We start from the raw sequence: 27,162 nt of genomic DNA, 5'->3' as shown, positions 1-27,162 counted from the left end.
ATTTTTTCATTGGATCAAGCCAGGTCATCAGAATTCTGGGCACTTAGTTACATTACCCTGGTTTCCCTGTCATAGAATTACTTTAAATTTAAGGTATGTGGTTAAGCTATATTAAAGGATATTATAAACAATAGCCCTACAGCATTCACTATTATATCTAATAGAGAGATACCCTGGAACACACTGTTGATAACCCAGACAGTAATTCTTTGCGAGAATCCATGGAGACATTTCTTTAAGTCAACACAGGAATAAGCTATGTTTTACCAAGCAACTTTTCTTTTTTAAATTTAATAGACACTATAAATCTTATAACTGATTCTTTTTCTTTGCTTTGACTGCTAAGAAGTTCATGATGCAATCTGTAGCCCTCCTCTACAGAGATACATCACTGTATGGTAGGCACTTGGTACAAATTTCACCTTGGTTTACATATGATTCCTTTCTCCTATGATTACTTTCCACTTACTTGCTTCCCAAATTTAAAAACCTGGTTCATTAATTCTTTCAACTAACATTTCCTTAGCCTCTTCTATGGGACAAGCCCTGGTCTTGGTGTTGAAAATTAAATGACAAAAAAGAGATATATGGTCTTTACTCTCCAGATCTTATAGTCGAGAGTTAAATATAGCCTAGCAAATATACACTACACCATATCCAGGGTAATAAGGACTTGATGAGGAAGTATAAAGGGATATCCAAACCCTGTGGAGAGGAGTATCTGGGCAGTGCAGTCGGTTCAGCGATTGACTTTTGGTTTTCCCTCAGGTCGTGATCTGAGGGTTATGGGATTGAGCCCTGTTTTGGGCTCCACACTCAGGACAAGTCTGCTTAAGACTCTCTCTCCCTCTGCCCCACCCTGCTTTCTCTTTATCTCTCAAATAAATAAAAGTAAATCTTAAAATGCCAGAGCATGGCATTGCTATGTTGGTTCCTCCTGCTTGGGTGCTTGGGCTCTGATTTTCTGGTAGGAGATTCCACGAAGTCTCATAGCTAAACATACCTGGCCTCGGACAGTCTGTGTTTCCCACAACACACCGTCTTATCCAATTAGCTAGACAGGGAGAGGGTATAAGGAGGCGGGAGAAGAGCAAGAGGACACACACTTTGGGGACGTCTGCATTTGGGGGGAAGAAGGAAAAACAGCTAAAGAAGGATCAAGAGGAGTTCCCGTCAGGGAGACAGGAAGCCTAGAGACCTGCGAGGTCCTGGAAGCCTGGGGAGGAGAGGCTTTTTAACGTTTCCATCACTACAGAGAAGTCAGGAATGTTAAAGACTGCTGTGCAGCCTTGGATTTGGTGATGCAATGAGCAACGGCAACTCCCAAAGAACAATTTTAGCGGCACGGTAAGGAAGCAAAGAGTAAGGATTATATAACCCGATGTGACTGCGAGTGGTGAGGCGATGAACACAAGCACAGACTTGCTTCTGGACAATTTGGGGAGTAGAGGGAAAGGGAGAGATAGGGTGGTACCTTAAGGGAACAGCAGGGTCAGGAGAAGGTTGATGCTTTTTTGAATGACCAAATGCTTCACTTATATACATCTCTCATCACAAAAGACTGATGAATGCAGCTATGCCACGGTTGCTGGGCACTGGGATAATGCATACAGTCAACATTCTGAAATGCTTCTTAAAAGAGCACTTGAATCATAACCTAAATTTTTAGGAGGGGCAGTGATTTCTTATCCACCATATCTTGATCAAACGTCAGATAGCCTTAACCTAATATTTGAAAAGTGAATAGTTTAAACTCATTTGTTGAGTTGTTCTTTTGCAGTGGGGTAACAGCCAAACAGTGACAACCAAACAGAGAATTTTGCAAGCAGAGAGCACTTCTCCTGGCAGCAGGAGCCCAGGGTGGCAGCTGTTCTAGATGAAGGATGTGGGTTTGAGATTGAGAGGACGGAGGGAAGGCATGAAGGACGATGATGAGGACGGTCCCCAAGGTCTTCTTAAACTAAGTATCTAACATAGAATAGTACTTTAGGTAAAAGGGCAATGGAGCAAAAAACACCCTGTGACTTCTAGGCGTGCACACGTGTGCAGGTGCACGCACGCACACACCCACACTCCCTGTACTACTGGCCCACCTCCATGTGTGCTTGCTGACGCTCAAGCTTGCCTGTACTCCGAGATCACTCTTCTTGCAGGGAGAGAGTAGTCAAGAAGCCCCTGAACTGTTTCCCTGGATTCTTTGTCTCATTCTAAGGGTCTGCTGCTCACATGGTGCCTGAACTTTTGCTACCTTCTCATTTATTCCTTCATTTCCGAGTTTGGGCTTCCTCTCATTCCCCACTGTTGATGCCTGCCCTACAGAGAACTGCTTCCTTCCTTGCTCATCCTTGAGGCCTCTCCTCACCCTGGCACTTCACCCATCACCCTTGTCTTGCCTGCCTCTCCAAGAATCAGTGCTGGGCCAGCAATAAATAATAATGTCCGCTAACTAGTGTTTACTCTGTGCCAGGCATAGTTCTAACTGCTACATATGAATTGTTTCATTTTATCATCTTAACAATTCTTTGAGAAGGTGCGTTTACGGATGAAGAAACAGGAACATGAAATTGAAGCAACTTGTCCAGGTCCCACATCTAGGAAGTTTCAGAGCTGAGAGTCTGGCTTCAGAGCCCATGGTTCCTAGCCCTTGTATTTTATTGCCCCATCCATAGTTTAGATGAAAAGGGTCCTGGAATCGAGCCCTGCATCAGGCTCCCTGCTCAGCAGAGTCTGCCTTTCCCTCTCCCTCTGCTGCTCCCCTCGCTGGTGTTCTCACTCTCCCATGCTTTCTCTCTCAAATAAGTACATGCAATCTTAAAAAACAAAAAAAAAGAGGGGCGCCTGGGTGGCTCAGTGGGTTAAGCCGCTGCCTTCGGCTCAGGTCATGATCTCAGGGTCCTGGGATCAAGTCCCGCATCGGGCTCTCTGCTCAGCAGGGAGCCTGCTTCCTCCTCTCTCTCTCTCTGCCTGCCTCTCTGCCTACTTATGATCTCTCTCTGTCAAATAAATAAATAAAATCTTAAAAAAAAAAAAAAGAAAAAAGAAAGAAAGAAGTCTCACAGTGCTGCTGTCATAACCACTTTCTAAGGTGTGTAAGGATTCTGACCACAGTGATGGGAAAGCCAGCACTGCTGAAACTCCCAGCCTGCGCAGTCACACACTGACCAGCTTCATCGGAGTCCAGGTTAGGTAATCAGCTGTGCCTCAGACTCAAATTACGTTGGAGCTTGGTTTTCTCTGGGACGTGAGAAATCTGGTTTTCTCTGGGACATAAGAAATAATCCTGGGCATGGTCTAGTCAAAAGGTATCTAGACTTTCCTTTTCTTTTAGTCAAAAAAATGTGTCACCAACATATATGGACAATATTAATAACCAGAACCTGTGTTTCTTCTAGTGGAAAGAAGACTGCCAGGAAATCAGGAGACCTGGATCCTTGTCCTAAGTGTAATATCATGGGCAATTCCAGCTCTCTGGGACTCCTTCATCTATAAAAGTTGGACTTGTACCCAGTAACTTCAAAAATAACCTCTAACTTTAAAATATCACAGTTTTATCTCTAACTCCAAGATATTCATATGATTAAACAAATAATGTGTGATTTTTTTTAGCATATTCTCAAGTAATTGTTTCAGAAATCAGAACAAAATTATTGTTGTCACAATGGAAGACACTCCACTTTTCCTATCATCACTTTGTGACCTAATTTGGCTTAGAAACATCTTATTATAAATTATCTAATTGACTATTAATATTGAATTAACAATTCTAATAAGAATAATACAATGATAGAACATTTTTCAATATCCATAATAATCAAATAAACATCTGTTTGGCAGCTATCAGCAGATGTGAATTGGGAGTAGAATGAGAGGGGAGAGTATACGTACCCAGGTTGGGGCCAATTCTTTGTTTCAATTCTTCTTATTTAATTTCCATTGAGCTTTTGTAATATTCCTGTCCAGAACTACTATGTCATTTTCTTGGGTATTGTCAAAATGGCTGCCTTGCTCCATCCTGGAAGAGAAAATGTTTTACCAAAGTTCAAAACATCCATTTTTATCTGCAAAGTCTTTGGCAGCATTTTCTCTATCAGCATCACCATTGAAAATTAAACATGCGATATTCAATATTTTCAGTGGTGTAAGCTGTAGAACTTTTACCTTATTACAAAGAGGGGAACACAATATGGCTCTGATTACCTGCTTCCTGCACGGGAGAGCCAAGGCTTTCAGTGAATGGACTTTGTGCTGACAAGCTCTTAAAAGGTTGTATGCTTGGCCCTTAGCCTTTCAGCATGGTGAACATTTGCCATGGATAGTGGCCTTGAAAACCCTAGGGCCCACGACAAAAGGATATTTCCCCCTTTACAGGGTCAAACCCATGCGGCATACTTCCCTATCAGCCCAGGCACCACACACAAGTTCCTTTCATAGTATGGCATGCCTAAAGCCTGTAATTATCAGCTGCAGGTAGTGGCCACCTCCTTGTGGAATATACAGAAATGGGGAAAAAAAAATGTGGAAGAATCTGTAGCAAGAATTCTCTTTTTTGAATTAGCCCTGAGAGGCCCTGCCTCTGGGAGTTGGAGAATAGATATGGCTTTTAATCAGCTCCTTTCGCTTACTGAACTGGCAATTTCAGAGTCAGAAGGTAATCATACGTAGACAATTATGGCTTCAAGAACTTTCCTAACATATTCAGCCAGAGCACAGCTCCATCAGATTTCATACTACTATATTCTCTGGGCTACCTGTATGCTACTTTCAGAGCTATGATGCATTTGTTGGTATTCATTTAAGTGTTTTGATTATGTAGTAGATGCTATTGTGTGATACCCAGATACCCTTTGTAAACCAGAGTACCAGCTACCAAGAGTGTTTTCTGCTGAAGATCCATAACGGAGTCCCTTCCCGGGAATTGCCTTTAGCCCAAGGGAGTTGTCCCACATAGGTTGCACGCCCTTCCTGGGTAGCCCAAATCCAAAGATGGGTCTATGCAGGAATATAAGATCTGCTCCTTTATTTCAATTCTGTAAAGCTCCGAAGAGCCATCCTAGGTTCAGAGCTCCCCAAGGGATCAACTGAAGTCTCTGTTGTGACTGAATTAAATTCAGCCTCTCCTTTTGTCCCACCCTGCCCCCCTCATTCCCTTAAATCTTAAAATACTTTAAGGATGAAATCACATCTGCTACAAGTGTGATATGACAGAAACCAAGCTGCCGTTTATCCTGCTTCCAGAATGCTAGGGAGATGGATCTGAACATAGAGAAGGCCTAATGTCATGTCCAATCCTTTCCCATCTTGGGGTGAGGGGTCGGAGGTGTCAACCCTTGGTCATCTCAAAGCCAAAGAAAACTGAAAAAGCCAGTCACTTCTTGGGATGGTCTTGGGGGTTTATTTTACCTTAGGATGTGCTCAGGAATATTTGGAAAGTAACAAATTAAGGTCAGCTAAATTCTCAGATTCCCTGAGAACTGATCCTAGCTTCCTCAAGTCACTTGTATTATGAACTATGTGGGAGTAGGCTAAGGCAGGTTATCCATTCTCTAAGACTTGGGTTAGAAATGTGAATGAGGGCACAGATGCTTACTTAACTGCCCTCTATTTTATGCTATTAAGTAGAGATTGGAGTTGATGTCAGCTAAACTGTGACCCCAAAAGTTTCTGTTGTCTTTTTAGGACTCAACAAATCACACTGTAATGGCTTCTTGCTCCTCTTAGAGTTAAAGGGACTCTGTGCGGCAATCTTTTCCTATTACTACTAAACTATTGAGTTTATTTGTATTGAGTTCTATTTGAGTTCTAGTTGTATGAGAGAGAAAGCCCCTGACCCCTAGGTATGTGTAGTGTGAGAAACAGGCCACATAAAGCTCTATCAGTACTTTCCGCTGCAACTGATTACTTTCAGACCATTGCCCAAACTGCCCGTAATGCTGAGTGTTTGGCATTACCAGATTTATGTGAAATACTCATTGACCTGAACATTCCTCTGGAATAGGTTCTTTGTCTTTCTGTTCTTTCTCAAAACTATTTTATTCATTTATTATTTTTAATGATTGTTTACCAACTGTTGTTGCAAAACACCCTCTCCTACCTATCAGGAAGGTTACTCGTATTTCTTTTTTTAAAAAATCACTCATCTATTTTTAAAATTGGTAATGAAGTACTATGGTCCAAACATCAAAAATAACAAAAAATATATAGTAAAATCTCCTCCTGCCCCTATTTCTCACCTGCCCAGTCAAAATCTTCATTTCACCCCAAAGCTACCAGAACGAATTAGTTTTTCTAGCTTTTTGACATTGTAACATATCATATCCACTTCTCAGCACTTTGGCTTTTTCATCAAATAATACAACATAGAGGTCTTTTCTGATTACTGAACATTTGATAAAAAATTATGTTCTTTAAGAACATAATAATAAGAATATATACTGAGGGATCTTTAGGAATTGTTAGGACCTTTCAAAGATGGCATAATAAGTAAAAATTAGGAAGTTTCTTGGGGTTGGGTTGGAGGCAGATGGAGTATGGTATCTTACTTTTCTCAGTAGAGATTTACTAGGAATACTGAAAAGGAAGAAAAAACATAACAGCAAATCAGCCAAGGACACAGTATGGGGGAAAACAAACAAACAAACAAACAGGAAAAGAGGGATCCAGAGCCAAATGTTCCCATGGCTATTATGGAAGCCACATAGTTTGGGTTAAGAGCAAGATAGTTGATCAGGGCCTAGTTGGCCTATAGGGCAAAGGTAAGGTCACGGCCTCTAGCCCAAGATGAGCTAGAAGGGAATGTTCTAGCTAGAAAGGAAGAAGGGAATGTTCAGATTGCCACAGATGCAAGGAGGTAATCCTGGATCTATATTCAGAGAGGGTGGGATCAAGCACACAGATAAACTTGGAAAGAACATATATATATATTTTTAACTTATTTATTTGAGAGAGAGAGAGAGAATGAATGAGAATGAATCTCAAACAGACTTCCCGCTGAGCATGGAGCCTGACTTGGGGCTTGATCTCACAACCCTGGGACATTCAACTGACTAAGCCACCCAGGTGCCCCCAAAAGAACATATTTTTAAAAAATTATGACTCAGTGGGTTTTTCATTGATAACTGGTTCAGTGGGTTAAGCCGCTGCCTTCGGCTCAGGTCATGATCTCAGGGTCCTGGGATCGAGTCCCACATCGGGCTCTCTGCTCAGCAGGGAGCCTGCTTCCTCCTCTCTCTCTCTGCCTACTTGTGATCTCTCTCTCTGTCGAATAAATAAATAAAATCTTTAAAAAAAAATAAAATAAAATATTCGAGGTTTGTTGACTTTCGTAAATTGAGTACAATGTTTGCATTAAACCACCTGCTACAATAATGAATGACTTTATAAAATTCTGCAAAATATGAAGGTTACATCAACTTTAAAAAAAATCATGGCAATGCATCTGTGATATTTTCCAGCTAACACAGGAATTACCAGGTAAATACTGCTAAACTCTTGTGCAATAGCATGAGTTGATTCATATGGGCAGTATGATTTATTGTTTATTTTTTTAACCAAATATCTCCTCGGTAATTTAAAATGGATTTGTAGTAATGTGTATCAAAAAGAAGCACTGGGGAACTGAGTCATCTCTAGGATGGCATGCATGTTTCAAGTGGCATGGAAAGCCACACTGATGGATATGTAATAATAAACCTGTCTGTTATTAATATGCTAATGACTCTGTGTTCATTTAATAAGAAATAAAAGTAATTTATGGATGGATACCTTTAAAAAACTTAAATAAACAGGGTGATGTATAAAAAGTCCTTAGCACAGTGTCTGGCTCACAGTAATGGATCAGTAAATTTGCATTTGTATTGTAAGTGTTACAGTGAATAAGGGAGAAGAATATTTCCTAGAGGCCAGAGAGGAGATGCCAACCGTCAGGTGAAAAACATTTCTACCTCAGATGCTGTGCTGACATCAGGGCCTTGGGTGAAGAGGCCTCTTCTTCAAGGGCTAAAAACCATGAGGCATCAAAAGGTGATAGAGTGAGCACAGCCTGAGGGCAAAGCGCACAGGATCATACTTGACCCCTGAGATGGAGATCACCAACAAGAGATAACTAGGACTCGCTTGGACTGGAGGGCTAGATGTGTAACTTTAAAAATGGGATGCCTGGGGGCACCTGCGTGGCTCAGTGGGTTAAAGCCTCTGCCTTTGGCTCAGGTCATGGTCTCATGGTCTCATGGTCTCAGGATCCTGGGATGGAGCCCTGCATCAGGAATCTTTGCTCAGCAGGGGGCCTGCTTCCTCCTCTCTCTCCATCTACCTCTCTACTTGTGATCTCTCTGTCGAATAAATAAATAAAATCTTTAAAAAAAAATAACAAAAAATAGGATGCCTGGGAGAAGCAAGATTCTTTGCTTAGGTTAGATTGCTTAAAACTGCCTGAAATCCTAACTTATGTACTAATAGTTCTAGATACTGATGTAATAGGGAAAAAGGCTATTTTTAACACACCTTCACTATCTCTGAGAGGCAGGTGTCTGCTGTGGGATTTTATAGGTGTGGGCATGGAAGTCTGGAGAAAGAAGCTGGGGGAAGACCAAACCGTTCTGTGTACCTGAGGGAGGAATTTTATGAGGTTGAGGCACAATGGGGAAGAAGGCACCTCAGGAAACAAATGAGTCTGATCAAGGCTTTTTTTTTTTTTTAAAGATTTTATTTGTTTATTTGACAGACAGAGATCATCGTAGACAGAGAGGCAGGCAGAGAGAGAGAGGGAAGCAGGCTCCCCGCCGAGCAGAAAGCCCGATGCGGGGCTCAATCCCAGGACCCTGAGATCATGACCTGAGCCGAAGGCAGCGGCTTAACCCACTGAGTCACCCAGGCGCCCCTGATCAAGGCTTTTAAGTAAGTTTACCCTTCCCTAATACCCTACCCAATCTTCCATGAAATCAACATTGTTCACTAATGCTTATTCTGGGAATGGATCCTTTCTGGTGGAATGTCAAGTGCTGAGCTCTGTGTTAATCTGGGTGAAGGATGAAAACAGAGACTGCACTTGGAGAAAGCTGCCAACAAATTTCCTGACTTGATGTTGAAACTACATATCTATTACTTAAATCAGGCCACCTCAGAAGTTTGCTTCTTTGACTGAAGTTTTAGGGGAAATAATGCTCCTGAAAATATTCATTCAAGCAACAAATATTTACTGAGCACTGATCACACGTGCTGTGTGCTGTGCTCTGAACCCAGGGCACAATAGATAATAGAGCAATGGTCTTTGTTATCAAGAAACTCTCAGTATAATGAGGAAAGATGAGAAACAGTGAGACAAGGGATGTGGTAGGGGTATGCAGAGGCTATGAGAGCACATAAGAGGGGCACCAAGAAAGACTTGAGAACAAAAGGAAAACCCAGTGCTAATAAGCAAATCATATGAGTAAAACCTTTTTCAGGGTTTTAAAAATATATGTGTTTACATATTTTTCAGCAGAAATGGGACATATTGGGGCACCTGGGTGACTTAATTGGTTAAGTGTCTACCTTTGGCTCAGGTCATGATCCTGGGGTCCTGGGATGGAGCGCCGCCTCAGGCTCCTTGCTCAGTGGGGAGCCTGTTTCTTCCTCTCCCTCTGTCCCTCCCCCTCCACTTGTGCTCTCTCTCTCTCTCAAATAAATAAATAAAATCTTTAAGAAAAACAAAAACAAAAACAAAAACCTGGAAAGATACACCCTAAACCAGTAACAGTATTTGGTGGGGTGAGGGAGATGATAGTGGGAGACTTTCATTTTTTAAATTGTATATTTGTGTATTACTGAACTGTTTAGCATGAGTATGTACATGTATTACTTTTGTAATTAGAAAACAAGAGAGCGGTGCTTGGGTGGCTCAGTTGGTTAAGCGTCTACCTTCTACTCAGGTCATGATCTCAGGGTCCTGGGAAAGAGCCCTGTCTCAGGCTTCCTGCTCAGTGGGGAGGCTGCCTCCCCCCTCCCTCTGCTCCTGGCCCCTGCTTGTGAACATGCACTGTCTCTCTCTGTCAAATAAATAAATGAAATTTTTGAAAAAGAGAGGGGGGGAAATACTACCTCTGCATTCTTGCCAATAAAAGGGGATTATAAAATGTTTTAGGCAGGGGCACCTGGGTGGCTTAGTGGGTTAAGGCCTCTGCCTTTGGCTTAGGTCATGATCCCAGGGTCCTGGGATCAAGCCCTGCATCAGGCTCTCTGCTCAGCAGGGAGCCTGCTTCCCTTCCTCTCTCTCTGCCTGCCTGTCTGCCTACTTGTGATCTCTGTCTGTCAAATAAATAAATAAAAATCTTTAAAAAAAATTTCAAAAAAATGTTTTAGGCAGGAGTTACATTCAGAAGCAGTTAGTGTCATCTGGGAGTCTAATGCTCCTTTGGAGAGCATATGGATCCTGGTATATTGTGAAAGTATCAGGCTGTCAATTTAGAGCCAGAACCAATGTTATGACTACTCCATGAACTCTGGTTTCATACTGTACCTATATATGCAATCTATACATATTACAGACATACTATAGTTATTCCTTCCAGGCAGGATACAGCCAGTGGTATGTGACTTAGGGGTCCCTGGAAAGAACCCCCTCCAACAGCTCTCTTATTAGCTTGTTAGGATAGCAGAAGTTCCATTATTAAGAAGTTTCATTTCTTCAGATTAAGGAATTCTCTGATAATAAAATTCTGCACTAAGGTCCCTCTTACGGGCTCCTTCAGCACGCTGTATGCCTCTGCAAGAGACTTTATATAGATTTTAATTGTCTGTTTTCATTCCCACAAGATTCAGCTCCTCCCAGAAAGAACTGTTTTGATAGCTCTGCTCCCAGAGCATTCCACAAGGCCAGACACACACAGGGTCTCAGTACTTTCGCCAATTGAATGAATGCTTCTAGAGAGATTCACATGAATACTGAATACTAAGAATAGTCATATGAATACTGAACCTGTTGTTCCTAATCTAGCTATTATGAGGTTAAATTGAGGAAATATGTGTGAAGGTATTTTGTAAACTATGAACCATTATACAAAATGCACATTATTATTATTATTATTATTATTGCATTATTGGAATATAGTTTTTTTTTTCTCAGATAATTTCCGGGGGGATACTTTTACGGATGGAGATATAATATGGAGTCCTCTCCACCCGACAATGTCAAGAATTCCTGATCCATCCTCTAGCTGCTTGTGTTTGAGAGTTCAACTCCTTGCAGGAAGGAGGACTGTAGTGAAAACTAACTACCAAGGAGATGTTGCACTTCTGTAAAAACAGGCAAGAGTAAATGGAGGGCAAGGTTTATATGGGAGTAAGATATAGGAAAATACATAAAGCATGCTCTGAGATCCTCAAATAGCACTTTCCATCTATTCCAGAATCTTTGGTCAATGACACTTTTTGACAGGAGATGGGAGTCCTTTGGCTCAGGGCTTCTGTCCTTGTAAAAGGCATGTTTTTGCTCTCTAGGTTGCAAAGAAAATGTTTTATTTATTTATTTATTTATTTTTAAAAAGATTTTATTTATTTATTTATTTATTTGACAGAGAGAGAGATCACAAATAGGCAGAGAGACAGACAGAGAGAGAGATGAGGAGAAGCAGGCTCCCTGCTGAGCAGAGAGCCCTATGCGGGACTCGATCCCAGGCCCCTGGGATCATGACCTGAGCCACCCAGGCGCCCCAAGAAAATGTTTTAAAACTGTAGTTTTTATCATGAGTTTCCAAGGAAACCATTTTGGTTCTGATGCTAATTTGGGTACCTGACTGTTTAATTGAAAATGAGTTTGGGGGAAAGGAGGGAGCAGAGGGAAAGACTGCTTTAGGTTCCCGCCTAGCAAGAGGGGACCAGGCAGGGAGTGCCAAGTCGAGGGCTGGCTCCACTCCACACTTTTGCCAGCGGGCACCAAGCTTCTTAACGGAGGTCCCCAGAGTGTGGGGCCAAGAGGTGGAGATTCATTTTCTTTTTTTAGTGCTGACCTGAGAGGCTGAGTAAAGGTTGAGCCCAGCACTCACTGAGGTTGAGCTGAGGGAGTCAGGAGACAGGCCTGAGCAAGACAAACAGCCCAGGTCTTGGAAGTGTTCTAAGCTTCCTGCTTAAGACATTTTTTAAAACTCCTCCCTCAGATGGAATGATGTCCCTACAGGGTGTGGATACCTGAAGCTTACCTCTACCAAGGCACCTACAAGTGAACTCTATTTACATTTCTGTGGCTTTTTCTTTTGGTGACTAGAGCCTCCATAATGATGACATTAGAGGGTGTGGCTTTGCACATGAAAGAATGCAGCCTTCTTATTTAATGCCTTTAATGTTCCCTAGAGAGGTGGTGTATCTGGACATTTCAGCTCCAAGTGCCTGGGAGAGAAGGAGGCTCATTAGCTTCTGAGAGGACAGCTGGTATGCAGGACCTTCAGGTCAGACCTGCACTCACAGCTCTGCTCAGCAGACGAGGCCAAGGTTAACAGTCCTGGCAAAAACCATTCCAGTGCCATGTAACCACCAAGGATGAACCCTGACCTAGACTGCATCTTTTGTCATGGGCTGAAGTTCTCACATACACCTCGACAGCATCCTCTCTCGTCTTGAATCATGCTGTCCAGTATAGTAACAACTAGGCACACGTGGCTATGGACCACTTGAGATACGCTAGTCTGGTTTGTGATGTGTTAAGTGTAAAATACACACTGGAATTTTGGAGACTTAGTATGAGAAAAGAACGTAAACCACCTCAATAGTTTTTGATGTGGATTGTATGTTGACATGACAATATTTTGGATACACTGGGTTAAATAAAAATAGAATTCATTTACTTGTTTCTTGTTACTCTTTTTACTGTGCTTACTAGAAAAATTCAAATTACCTAATGCTCATATCATATTTTGATTGGACAGTGCTGGTCACAGTGAGTACCATAACACTCATTCAGTCCCTCTGTCAGTGCTTACTGTGCACTCTAATGTACTGAAATAAATAAGACCCAGGCTCTGTTCTCAGCAGCTCCCACAGGGGAGAAGGGCAGCTATTTATAGAGCAATAGCTTGGGGTGAGTGCTGGAACCAAATACCATGCACCATACTGTGGAAACCCCAAGTAAAGAAAGACACTCTTATGGAGAGCATCATCAGGGAAGGCTTCAAGGAGGAGGTGAGTTTTAGGATAGACAGGGGTTTTAGCAGTCAGAGGAGAAAATGGGAATGATGTATCAAGGCGCATAGATACGCGACATGCCTGGCATGTTTCAACACAACACAAGTCATTCTTCTGGGTGCAGCTTTTAGGACACATGGGGAGTGACAGGTGGAGACAAGGCCGAGGTCCCAGGACCTAAACGATTTCTCACGGCACTAGGAGTTTGCCCTGACAGGGGATCAGCGGCTGTCCAACCGTAATGTGCCAAAGAATCCCCCGCAGAGCTTTTTAAAATTCCACACATCCAGAGACTTGGATCTTGATGAGTTAGGCCTCAGAATTAGCATTTTAAAATCAGCATTCCAGATAATTCTAATTCAGATTGCACTTTGGAAAATGCTACTGCAGGTAAGTGGGGTTGAGGTAAGCAGTGACGTGATTATACCTGCACTAAAGGAAGATACTCTGAGAACAGAAGGCCGGTGGGTGGGGAAAGTTCTCCTGGACCTGCTTCAATTATCTAGGTGAAAAGTGACAAGGATAGGGCAATGTCAATTCAAATGAATGGGAGAGGACTGCCAGAGACACTTAATCAAATTGTCAGGTCTTATTGACTAATTTGGTCCTCACTTATACCCTCACTGCTATCCCCTGTCTCACACTGGAGTACTGATTTCTCTTGTTTATTTTCCCCAAACATTTTAGAACACAAAACCTTCTTAGTGAGACTTCCCAGAGCAAAGTTGATACAGGATTCAGTCTCTGAGAAGGGCTTTCCTATTATAGAGGCATTTTTAGGGTATCTAAAGTACATCTTCCCCTGACATCTTTTCTAAGTTCCCCTGGCATTCCTGATCACAGTTGCATGAGATGGATAGAACCAGACTGAGGGTGTCCCCACTTCCCAGAGCTTCTTGACTGCCTCAATTCCTTACTGAGTGAAAAAAAAGACCTGGCTAGCTTGCATTTTTTTTTTTTAAAGATTTTATTTATTTATTTGACAGAGAGAGGGAGAGAGAGATCACAAGTAGGCAGAGAGGCAGGCAGAGAGAGAGAGCAGCTCTCCCTGCTGAGCATTGCATTACCTTTTTTTTTTAAGATTTTATTTATTTATTTGACAGAGAGAGAGAGAGAGAGATCACAAGTAGGCAGAGAGGCAGGCAGAGAGAGCAGCTCTCCCTGCTGAGCCGAGAGCCCGATGTCGGGCTCGATCCCAGGAACCTGAGATCATGACCTGAGCCGAAGGCAGAGGCTTAACCCACTGAGCCACACAGGCGCCCCGGCTGGCTTGCATTTTTAATACAAGAGAGAATAAAGACACTTGCTTATCCTATAAATATAACTGCTTTTAATGTTTGTTTGTTTGTTTGTTTGTTTTGGAAACTCTGTATAACCCAATCATAGAAAAAGACAAGGTTATTAAGTACTGGCATGCAATATAAAAGCCAAGTGGACTGTTATCAAGACAATAAAGACCTGAGTTTCAAACAAACGAACAAACAAAACAAATGTGGGTTTCAACTACCAGATGGGTTAGTGATACCCACATAGATCTTATCTGCTTTGTTTACCTGAAAGTCTACTTTTTAATTCATTATTTCCTTGAGAGGACGGTCTTTAAACTCAATTTCTAAGATAGTTCATTTTCTCCAAGCAATGGGCTCTAAGAATTAGGAGAGGAACTGGAGATTTGAAGTTTAGTTATTTGGGGAGTGAAACTACATGTGTCTGCATACGTGATGCATTATTTAATGCCCTGATTAAACACATTCAGGTCCACTATGTCTGGTGACTCTTTTCTGGCCTAGGGACCCAGTATACTTGCGACTTGGCTCTTTTTCTGTATCCCTGGCTGAGGCTGTTCCTATCTGCATCTCTTGGAGTTTCTTTGCCCTCAAACAGGAACATAGTGGATTTCTCTATCCTTCCCGAGCATGTGTTCTTGCTAGTGTTCAGGTTGGAGAGCATGTACTTTCATACTGGGGAGTTTCTACCTAGTAGGGATCTGAGAAAGACAGAAAGGTAATTAATGTTCCAAAGTAATGCTCAGTATTTTTCTACCCTCAGATGACTGACATTCTGCCAGCTACCTTCTAGTCAATAATTAATTAATTAATTAATATCTCAGAGGCAATTGATGAAATTCAATATCCATTCTTATTAAAAACCCTAATAAACTAATAAATCTTTAAGAAGCTAGAAACAGAAGATGGGGTCCCTGGCTGGCTCAGTCTGCAGAGTATGCGACTCTTGATGTCAGGGTCATGAGCTCAAGCCCCACACTGGGTGTAGAGCTCACAAGAAGAAGAAGAAGAAGGGAAGAAGTTTATAAAACAATATAAAGCATTTATCTGAAAAGAACCATAAACATCAAACAATGGTAAAAAATATCAGAGGCCTTCTTTTTAAAAGGCACTCTTCCGGTGTGCCTCGGTGGCTCAGTCAGTTAAGTAAGTATCTTGATTTTGGCTCAGGTCATCTCCGGGTCATAAGATCTAGCCCTGCATCTGCTCCACACTAAGCATGGGGTCAGATTAAGTTTCTCTCTCTCTCTCCCTCTGCTCCATCCCACCACCCTCTCTATAAATAAATAAAATTCATTAAAAGTAACAGATAAACAATAAAAACATAATTTTCAGTAACATTCTATAGAATAGAACATTCTATAGAATGTTACTGAAGTATATAAAATGAAAATTTGGGTTACTGGACAGAAATACCAAGTTCCTAGAGGGGAGAACTTCATGTTGTAAAGTTATCACCATTCTCTAAATTATCCTATAAATTTAGTGCAATTTTAGTAAACATTCAAATCATCATTTTTGAAGATCAGGGGATTTACAAGTTCACTTTAAGTTTTATCTGGAAGAATAAATGGGTGATTATCATCAAGTAGTTCTGAGGAAGAACAATACCTATACTGAAAAGGAAAAATAACTTCATAATTTCAAAATAGCAGGGTTTTGATACCAAAATGGACATGTAGATCTTCAGAACCTAATGGGAAGTCCAAAAACAGATCCTTGTGGGGGCGCTTGGGTGGCTCAGTTGGTTAAGCGTCTGAGTTTGGCTCAGATCATGATCCTGGGGTCAAGCCCTGCACTGAGCCCCTCACTGAGCCCTGCACTGAGCCCCGCACTGAGCACCTTTGTCCCTCTCCCTCTCCTTCTGCTCTTCTTGCTTGCTTGCTCTCTTTCTTTCTCTCTCCCAAATAAATGTCTTAAAAACAACAACAGACCCATGTGTATACTGGTATACTGGAAATTACAGTATGACGAGAGACGTTTCAAGTTAGCAAGGAAATGGTGGCCTATTCAATTAAAAATACTAGATAATTAACTGTAACTTTTGAAAACACAAAATGAAAGCCCTACTTTATATCATCCCTAAAATAAATGTCAAATAGATCAAAGATTCGAGTATAAAAGTATTGAAAGCTTGCATTATTTAAAGTATATATATTTTCCTCCTGCCTTTATTTAGTAGTTGACATCACAGAGGACATGTGTTCAATGCTGTGGCCTCCTACCTGGATTCCACCTTCAGGGCCCAGGCCCTGTTACCTCTGCTTTCAGAGGTTTTGACTGCTAATGGCTCACAACTACATTCTTTGTGTGAAATGCCCTCAGCTCAGTGGCTCTCAACTGGGGATAATTATGTCTCCAGGAGATATTTGGTAATACTGGGAGGCATCCTGAAGGGGGAAGCAGGTGAGGAGGAGAGTGCTACTGAAATTGAGTAGGCCAGGGATGCTGCTGAACATCCTAAAATGCAGGACAGCCTCTCTCCCAAGGAATTATCCAGTCCAAAACAGCAACAGAACCACTGTGGAGAAATCCTGACTTAGCCAGAAGAAGCTGTCTTGCCCAATGTGACACCCCCCCCCCAAGTGCAGTGGTATGAAAACCTGGTCCTTTTGCCTCAGTTTGGGATCACTCTGAAGGACCACCCCAGCAACAGCACTTTTTATGGGATTGCTTGAAGTCTGTACTGCAACTATATTCATTGCAGTTCCATTTGTCCTTCTGCCTGTTTCTGCTTCCTGCACTTTTTACATGCTATTTCAATAAATTTCCCCAGTAAACATCTTGCAAGCAAATTTGTGTCCCGGTTTGGTTCTCAGGGACCGACCTAGGACAGGTGGCATAAGAATGATCCTAGAAAATGGACTGTAAGATGGGACTGTGAGGCTGGCTTCTGTACTGTCCAACCGGTGGCCCCCACAACTGGTGGTAAGGGGAGAACTGATAGACGCTGACACATCACATTAGTGCAGTTATTAGTACTCTCACAGGTAGTGAACCAGACGAGATGCCAGCAGAAGGGCATGTACTGACTGGGACAATACCGCATGTGTTTGAGAGGACCAAGAGAAGTACTCCTAAGGACTATGGAATTGATTAACTGCTGCTGGGTATTACCAATATATATTTGACAAAGACAATGAGAGGCAAAAGCATAGCTAATCACCAATTTAAGGCAAAGTATGAAAGTCACAGGGCCTTCATGGCTCTATTTAGTTTCTCTTTTATTATAGCTAGGGGATGAAAATGCTGAGGGTCAAACCAGGACTTCATCTAAACAGAAGAGTCACAGAAAGGGTTGATTTCTTAACCCTAGCAAGTCTCCCTGACTGGGGAGTGGAATCCTGGGATTTGACACCTACACCACTGCACCCAAGAACTTTAAAACCACTGTTGAGTCTGAATTCTCTAGATCTTCAGAAGGGAACCACTCTTCCCTGACAAGGGCCACTAGTGTCTTGCCCCTCACCTGAGGATGATGTCAAGGTCTCTGCTTGGTAAATCATTTAAGTCCTCCTCAGGATCGATGCTTACCTCCCTCCTGGCTACCAGCCCAACAGCTAGGATCAAGTCACAACACCACTCAGCCATGGAAGTACTGGGACTGTAAGGGAGGAAAGGGATTATATGATGAAGGAATTTGTGGATTGACCCACAAATGTATTGGCAGAAGCCAGGACAGTGTTATGGGATTGGATCCTAAAGACTCTGGATGAAAGGAGGTGAAATGTAAAGTTAGATAAAGAAGAGTTTAAGAGTTTATAAGAATACTTGCTGGGACACAGGTTTTAATTCGGCAACAACCCAGGAGTCAGTGCTAATAGGCTTGTAGGAAGCCTAGAGAAAGCAATGTCCCATATAAGAGGAAAGAAGTCCATCACAGATAGAATAAAAAGTCACAGAGAAATGGGTATGTCAGAGCAGATGGACTATATAAGACTGGAAATCAGCACTGACAGACAGGGCCTGGGGGACACCGTGTTTGCCAAAGTGACAAGGAATGTGCTCATGAGGAGACTACCAGCATTGTTGAGAAGCCCAGTGATGGTTGTCCTCTGTAGGCCATAGCTCACCGTAAGAAATTTATTACAACACTGGTGATAGTAGAATGGGGCTAATTGTATTCTGAAAATAGAGAGGGTAGATGGTGGCACTTAACTGTTAAAAGTACGGTGAACACAAAGGTAATGAGCAGTCACATCAGAGCAGCAGCTGGCAGAGACTGACACTCAGAAAAGTATGGAACATGGTGTTCTCATGGGGCAGCTGGAGGCTCAGTGGGTTAAGCCTCTGCCTTCAGCTCAGGTCATGATCCCAGGGTTCTGGGATCGAGCCCCGCCTCGGGCTCTCTGCTCAGCAGGGAGCCTGCTTCCTCCTCTCTCTCTCTGTCTGCCTCTCTACCTACTTGTGAACTCTCTTTGTCAAATAAATAAATAAAATCTTTAAAAAAAAAAAAAAAGAACATGGTGTTCCCAAGGGCAGGATAGATGTCAGCTGACAAGGGCCTTACTTAATTTATATACTCAAAGGAAATAAAGAATGAATGACAGCAGTCGTCCCCACAAAACAAAACCAAACCACAATCCTCTGCCTAGTTTCTGGACCTGAGCCAGTTTCCAGACCCTAAATCCATTCACTGAATGAGAGATGATGACCCTGCATCGTCACAGCTGGTAGGTTCAATGATTCCCCTAGTCCTTCCCCAGTGAGACCTATGACCATTTACTAGGGTAACTGTAGAGTGGAGGATGAGGAATACAGAGATATTTCAGTGACAGCTGGATACAGGATTTGAGTTGACACCGATACCTGGAGACCTGAAGTGTTCAAATAACCTTCTTATTAGTGGGGAATGTATTAAGCCCAGAAAAAGAATAGAATCCTGGACCAACAGAGCAAGATCTAGCCAGCAGTCATTTTGTGGGTCACTGAATGTTTATTTGAAATGAACATATTTGGCATTTGGAAGAAACTTGACTTTGGTTCATTCTTTAGTGGAGTAAGATCCATCATAGCTGGAAAGGCCAAGCGGAAACCTCTAACCTGCTTCCCTAACTGCCAAGCTATTAATCAACTGTATTATCACATCCTGGGGGAGGGGGAATGGCAGAGATTAGTGTCACCCTTAAAGACATAAAGGATGCAGGGGCAGTGATCCCCATCATATCCCTGAGTCTGGCTCAAGATAGATAGATAGATAGATAGATAGATAGATAGATAGATAGATGAATTCTAGAAGATGACAGTGGACTACGGCAAACTCAATCGAACAGCAGTCTCAAGTGCAGCTACTATATGTCAGATATGGTGTCTTTCCTGGGAGAGACTAACACAGCTTTGGGTACATGCTATGAAGCCAGAGATTTGGCTACAGGGATCAACATAGTATGCATTCTTGTGGGACAAATAATGGTGTATATTTCCATCTAGGCCCAGAGTTATGTTAACCCTCCTGCCCTCTCTGATAATCTGAAAATACCTGGAAAACCAGGATATTCCACAGAACATAATAATGTTTCACTATGTTAATGACATCCTATTAACAAGACCATTTGAGTAAAAAGTAGCAAAAAAAAAAAAAAAGGAGCAAATAATTGTAGAATTAGTTAAGACAAATGCAACCCAGAGGGTGAGAAATATACTCTGAAAATTCAGGGGCCCCAATTAGTGATGTTTTTAGGGACCCAATAGTCTGGAGTATGCCATTATATCTCTTCCAAAAGTAAAGGACAATCATATCATCTTGTACCTTCTATCACTAAAAAAGAAGCAAAACATTTAATAGGCTTCTTTGGGTTCTGGAGTCAGGATATTGCATAATGTGGGGATACGGCAACAGTCATGTACTGGATGACACAGAAGGTTGCCAGTTTTGAGTGAGGCCAGAGGAGTAAAGGCTCTAAAGCAGGTCTGGGTTGAGATGCAAGCAATTCTTCCATTTGGGCCAAACAACACAGCAGACACTATCGTATTTATAGTTGGGAAAGACACCATGTGCAGTTCATGGCAACCACCAATAAAGATTTGTAATGTAGATCTCTAGGATTATAGAGCAAGGACATGCCAGCTATTGCACAGAACTCCATACCATTTAAAACCAGCTCCTGGGGACTTCTGGATGGCTCAGTTGGTTAAGCGGCTGCCTTGGGCTCAGGTTATGATCCCAGCGTCCTGGGATCGAGTCCCATATCGAGCTCCTTGCTCGGCAGGGAGCCTGCTTCTCCCTCTGCCTCTGCCTGTCACTGTGTCTGCCTGTGCTCTCTCTCTCTCTCTGACAAATAAATAAATAAATATTTTTAAAAAATAAAATAAAACCAGCTCCTGGTGTGCAACTAGGTCCTGGTGGAGATGAAAACCATGGGATATAAACTGACCCCATGGCAAGAGTTAAACTGGGTTTTGTCAGAAGCACCACATCACAAGGACCCAAAAGAGCTCTATTATAAGATGGAAGTGGTATATCTGAGACTGGGTATGAGCAGGGCTGGAGTGCATAAGTAAGCTCTTAACAGCAGTTAACCCAGAACCCAGGTCATTCACCAATGTTGCACCAGAACTTCTCCCTCAGTTCATGGAAGGGCTCCCTTATGACCAAGTCATAAAAGAGGAACAAAAGGACAAGCTTGGTTCATGGATGTATCACCTAGTATATCGGTACAAGCCAAAAAATGATGGTTACTAGAGAGTCCTACTCACATATCATCCTAGAAGAGAATGCTCAGGGGAAATCCTCCCAATATACGGAACTTTGGGCCTCTACTGTGTGTGGAAAGAGAAGTGGCTTAATATAAGAATATTAATAGAGTCATGGGAAGTATCAAATGGCTTGCTTCGTTGGTCAGGAGCCTAAAAAGAAAGCTTTTTAAGATTTTTAAGATTTGGGATAAAGAGATCTGGGAAAAAACACTTGGATGAACTATGGGAGGGCATGCTTCTTAGCTTGGGCTGCCATGACAAAATACCATAGACTGGGGGCTCACACAATAGAAACTCACATTCTTATAGTTCTGGAGGCTGGAAGACCAAGTTCAGGGTGCCAGCGTTGATCCAGAGTGGTTTCTGGTGAGAACTCTCCTTTCGGCTTGCAGATAGCAACCTTTTCAACAATGAAATCAGTTAATCTCTGTTATCCCAGTGCTGGTACAATGGGCTTATGGGTAGTATAGCTTTGGTGGCACAACTGGAGACATTACGGGCCTAACAGCATGGCCACCCCCTCACATTTCAGGTCAGTTACTTCTGTTACTGAATGTCCAGCCACAACTGATTTCACTGTTGAGTCTTTCGCTCTGAGTGCCCTCCATTACTAACGCCCTTTCCTGCCTGTGAGGCCTTGGGAAGTACTTCTGTCTGAGGGCTCAGAGTGATCTACCAACACGGGTCTCACATAACACTGCCTTAGACCAAGAGTCAGTGAAGGAGAGAGATCAGTAGGCAAACACCACACCATCTGTAAGATGCTGTCCTTAGAGAATAAAATGAAACAATAGGTAAGGCAACCTTTTCAAGGCTCTCTGAGGCCAGCTTCTTTTGAGGCCAGCTTAGCCTCGATGCCCTGCAACTATGGGGCATGTCCCCTAGGACAGGATATATAGCAGAAATCAATTATCATCATGTAGTTATATATCCTTAATGGATAGAAAATATTGAACTAGGAATGAAGAAATAAAGCCAGTGGTGGTTCTACTTTTGACAGATCTATCCCTCCAAAATTCATTCTGATCCATGGTCAAGACTGATTCAAGTTTCCTCACAGACATGGTATTGTGCTGAGGGAGGCAAGTTCAAATATTGTTACAAGGAAAATCCAAGGGTAAAAATGCAGTCAATGAAAATCACTCTTTCCTATTTGCTCACCCCAGACCTCCCCTAGGCTGGAGTCTAGACTAGCACAGATAGCATATCACGCCAGCGGCTGGCCCCACTGGTGCACTCACCAAGTCAGCAAATAAGCGACAGGTGATCTCCACAGGCTTCTAACAGGCTATCAGGTCACATACAGTACTTTGCTTGGAAAAACTCACTTATGTATCTCGTCGCTGATCAAATTCAAGTACTTCATATTTACAGTTTAAAAGCCTAAAATGGGTGAGTTTATCATAGCCCAGCTTCATGACACTGATGCATGTGCTTGTACCGAGTGGCTATGAGCTCGGTGCTCTTTGATTTAGGTGCAGGAAGCTTTTATTTTTGAATCTCTGCCTACTCATGGCAATACATCAAACAATCAGTTTTAATATCTTTAGGGTTAAGTGCACTCATGTAATTTAGAATTAAATGATTTTTATTAAGCACTTTTATAGACCATCTACATGCTATACAACTACACTGATTAAGGATCATGGTGACTGGTAAAACAGCAGCCCCTATGAATTAGGGAAGCATTAGTGAAATGCATTTTCTGAATGCATTCAGTACTAAGTAACTCAAATGTCAAATAAGAGTCCGAATGAAAATTTCCCTCCACAAAGCAAATACACAGATGAACCCAGTGGGCTATATTAGATTCTAATAGTGACATATCACTGGTGTGTGGTCTTTCTGCTTTTCTGTCCTATATTCTCCCCCTACTCCACTCTCACTTCAGCCCCACCCCCCTCAACTTCTAAATTTAGTTGATTACTTTTCTTTGAGGCTGCCAGAAATGGGGCTGGAAATGGGGTAGTAGTCAACCTACCCAGGTCCCCCCTTCCCCTTGTAAAAAATTTACAGGAGAGCTGCTCACCAGCAGAGGGCAGCATAAATCTTTTGCCATGCACATGCTCAGAGAGGCTCTGGACTTGACCCTCCTCTAGAGGGAAACTAGGTCCTGGGGTTGTCTAGTAGGTGCCACTGGGTCGCCAGGTGATTCTTTGTGCTGTTGAACCCAGTCACATTTCCAGTTCATGGCTACTTGATCAAAACTAATGATAGCTTCTCTTGCCTACTGTTTCAACTGGGCATGGTTGCAGAGGCCATGGGGAGACACTTGCGTTTACCCTACAATTCTCTGAAGAATCATGGAATTTCATTTTTGACTCAGAGTTCTTTGTTTTCTCTCTGTTTTTGTTTCTGGGCGGTGTGTGTATGGATGGGGAGAGCTTCGTCCTGAAAAAGGTAAACCACACAAATTCTTGAAAGAGAAATTCAATTTATATAGTGGCTATATAAACCGGCAAACTTTTTCCTTACCTCCATCAGAAGGATATCTGAGTCCAAGAGATCTTATTAAGTATTATTATAACTTATTCTTCCAGCTAGCTCCAGTGGTTGCTCTTGTAAAGCTGTCAGGTTTCAGCTGTAAGAGGAAAATGTTTCTCAGCACAATGATTGTTGGGGTTGATGGTAGCAGTGGTGCCTAAAGGTCAAGACCAAACCAAGCTAATAGGAGAAATATTCTTTCCTTTGTGGATAATTAGTCTCATAAGGTAAATGATTATTGTTACACTTTGCATTTACTTTACCAGTGACATATTTTTCACCAGTGGGGAGGACTATACTCTCATTACATTCTCTTTAGGGAATGAAAATATTTCTCTGGATGCTATAGACTGAGTTCAGAACTTCGGCTCATATCTAGATCAAACCTGAGGCTTTGCTTCAGTTTAGAAGTGCTAGAAGTGCCAGAAGCAGCTTCCTCCTGAGGGGTGAGGGATAGTTGCTCCCAGAGAGAACAGCGGGGATCACCTAACCGGGAGTCTTGAAGAAAGTTTTGAGATGGGGGCTGGGGTAGGGAGATGAGGCCAGGAGAGGGAACTAGATTGGGAGGACACCTGTGGCAGAAGTGAACAGTTTAGCAGGCTGGAGAGGCACTATCCTTTGGCACCCCTAATTCTGGAAGGCTGTGGCCTTTGGTCAGTACAAGGGAACATCTAAATTAAATTTTTATTTCTCCCTACAATACTATTTAGAGAACTGCCTAACTCTTCAGTAAAGAACTTTGTTTTTCTGGATTATAGCAGGAAGGGCTTGGCTTCACAAAGGTTGACAGGACTGGGGCAACAGAAAAACTACACCCTTGAAAGCTTTCCGGGCTAAAGAGCAGGAGGAACACTGTTTCTTTTCTGTGGGTTGCCTTTCATTATCAGAAACATGGAGACCAATGACTCAAGATGGTCACAAGCATGAGAAGTGCCAAGACTAATCTTTCTCAATTTTCTGCTTCTCCCTGCCTACAATTCCTTTGGGGTTACTCACAGTTAAAATCATATTTTGTTTCTGATTTCCAACTCAACCACTTCTTCCCTGAGGGTTTGTCTCTTTTGGGTGGGTGCCCCTTCTCTGCACTTCCACAGCCCGTAATCCCAGTTGCCATAGTATTTAGCAACAGAATGGAAATTTCCTTTCTAAACAGTGGGCTGCATGAGGGAAGGGATACTGTCAGTTTTTTCATGGTTCTAGCCCTCGTGCATATCACTGTGCCTGTAGAAAATAGGTAACCCAAGAACTACATGTTAGATAAATTTGTGAATAGATTTACTTACCTTATCACATTTAATCCTTACAACTTCTATTATTATTATTTTTTAAGATTTTATTTATTTATTTGTCAGAGAGACAGAGAAAATACAGGCAGGCAGAGTGGCAGGCAGAGGCAGAGGGAGAAGCAGGCTCTTGGCGGAGTAAGGAGCCTGATGCGGGACTCGATCCCAGGACGCAGGGATCATGACCCGAGCCAAAGGCAGCCGCTTAACCAACTGAGCCACCCAGGCATCCCTACAACTTCTATTATTACCACCCATTTATCAGATGTGAAAACCAAGGCTGAGGCAAATACATAAATTTCTCAAGATTACCTAGCAAGTATATAATATAAGAAGAGGTGGTATTTGAATTGAATTGGGCCTTGAAGGGTAGGTAGAATTACAACAGGTAAAGATGGAAGAGGGACCTTTTAAGAGGAGCTAAGCACATGAATATAAGTATGGAAACAGCAAAACACAGAGCACATTTGGGGACTGGTTATGATTCGCTCTGGGTTGCAAAAAGGTATGTGCAGTGGCATAGTGGAAGATAAGGTTGGAGTAAAAATAGTCACAATATGAGTAGATAAAATTGAGCATTTAATATAGGCCAACACAATTCTAAGCATTTATACGTAAAAAATACATTGTGACTAGCTAATACATGCCCACAGTAAAAAAAAAAAAAAAAAAAAAAAAAAAAGTTTAGAGAAACTGAATGTACAGTCACGAGTAAGACTCCCTCCTCTGCCTGTATCTTCATCCACCTCATCTCCCCTCTCCTGGGAGAGGCACCACTGTAAGTGGGTTTTTCTATGTCCTTCTACAGATTCTTATTCTGTGCATATGGAAACATATGGATACATTTTTTTACACAGGCACATATTCTTCTACTTTTCTACTCCCCCCCTTTTTTTTCCATATTGAATGCATTAGAGATCAACTCAAATTATGGAGCTGCCTCATTCTTTTTAACTACCTCTTAATATTCCATTCTGTGGACGTACTATAATCTATTTAACCAATTCCTTCCTAACAGACACGTAGATGTTGCAAATCTTTTGCTATTACAATCAACTACATCAAATATCCTTATGTGGTTTGTTTTGAACTCATGTGTGAATATATTTGTGGGCAAACGCCTGATGGGTTAAAAAGAAGGTACATTTTAAATTTGCACAGATACTATAAAATTGCTCTCCAAAGAAGTTATATTATCTTATACTCTTACCCTCATGTCTTATCAAACTTTTTGATCTTTGCCAATTTGCTAGATCAAAAATGGATTTTTCACTATTGTTTCTAATTTGTATTTTCTCCTACTATGAATAAAATGAGCATTACTTGATATATTTTAAATATAATGATCTTATTCTGTAAAAATATAAGACTTATAAAGTAAATATAAACTTAAATATTTATTTACATATACTAAATATATATTAAATTTTAATATTTCTTTAAATAAATTAGAATGTAATATAAAGTTTAAGTATACATAATATTTTATAAAAATAGTCATTACTTGATATATTTTTCCTTTTTTTCTTAATTGTGTTCATTTTATTTTTTTGAAATGTTGGTTTGTTGGTCTCTTTTATTGACTTGTATGGCCTCTTTATGTATTAGGGGAAATCAGCCCCTTAACATGATATGCTTACAAATATTTTTTCCCTTAATTTGTCATTATTCTTTTGATACTGTCCATGGTATTTTTTTTTTAATTTCAGAAAATTTCAAACACATACAAAAATAAAGAGAATAGCTTAATAAATTTGTATGGACTAAATACCCAGGATTATCAAAATACACACACTCTCAATTCATTTATCACCATGCCTCTATCACCTCTCTTCTTCTGCCCTGCTGGATTATTTTAAAATAAATGTACCATTTTATATTATTTTTTATCTATGATAATTATAGTCCTGCAATGACTTTAATTTTTATGTAGTCAAACTTACTAGTCTTTCATTCTGTAATTCTGCTATTTAGATCACCAGAAACTCCCTGAGAATCTACAAAGTCACAACAGACTTCTGAGGTGACTATTTTAAGATGAATAAAACCATGCCAACGAAGAAGTTGGGGTACCTTGCCCAAGGGGACATAACTTCTAAAGGGTGGGAGTCGGGACCAAATCCTGGCCACGTAAACCAGGGTTTCATCTCCTGACCATCACCCCATATCCCTGCCCAGTGAAGGTGTAACAGGCCATGCTGAGCAAGACAGAGACCTCAAATTAGCATTCCCATTCATTCATGGCTGAACCTTCATGCCCACTG

The 27,162-nt window shown here is 41.6% G+C and overlaps 1 long non-coding RNA gene across 2 annotated transcripts in view; it reads right to left on the bottom strand.

Annotated features, from left to right (window-relative positions):
• Nucleotides 1-14,346: 14,346 nt before the first annotated feature.
• The window catches only part of LOC116591286, a 55,029-nt gene continuing 42,213 nt past the window's right edge, over nucleotides 14,347-27,162 (bottom strand). Inside the window, exons 6-7 of one of the 2 annotated variants that reach the window (XR_004285932.1) lie at nucleotides 23,607-23,712; nucleotides 14,347-15,136 (exon numbers count right to left, since the gene is read on the bottom strand). This is a non-coding gene — a long non-coding RNA (uncharacterized LOC116591286). The remainder of the gene's footprint in view (nucleotides 15,137-23,606; nucleotides 23,713-27,162) is intronic. The other variant, XR_004285931.1, reaches the window with a different exon arrangement.

The sequence above is a fragment of the Mustela erminea genome, chromosome 5 (assembly GCF_009829155.1).
Source record: "Mustela erminea isolate mMusErm1 chromosome 5, mMusErm1.Pri, whole genome shotgun sequence".
NCBI lineage: Eukaryota > Metazoa > Chordata > Mammalia > Carnivora > Mustelidae > Mustela > Mustela erminea.
This window is presented reverse-complemented; position numbering and strand designations above follow the sequence as displayed.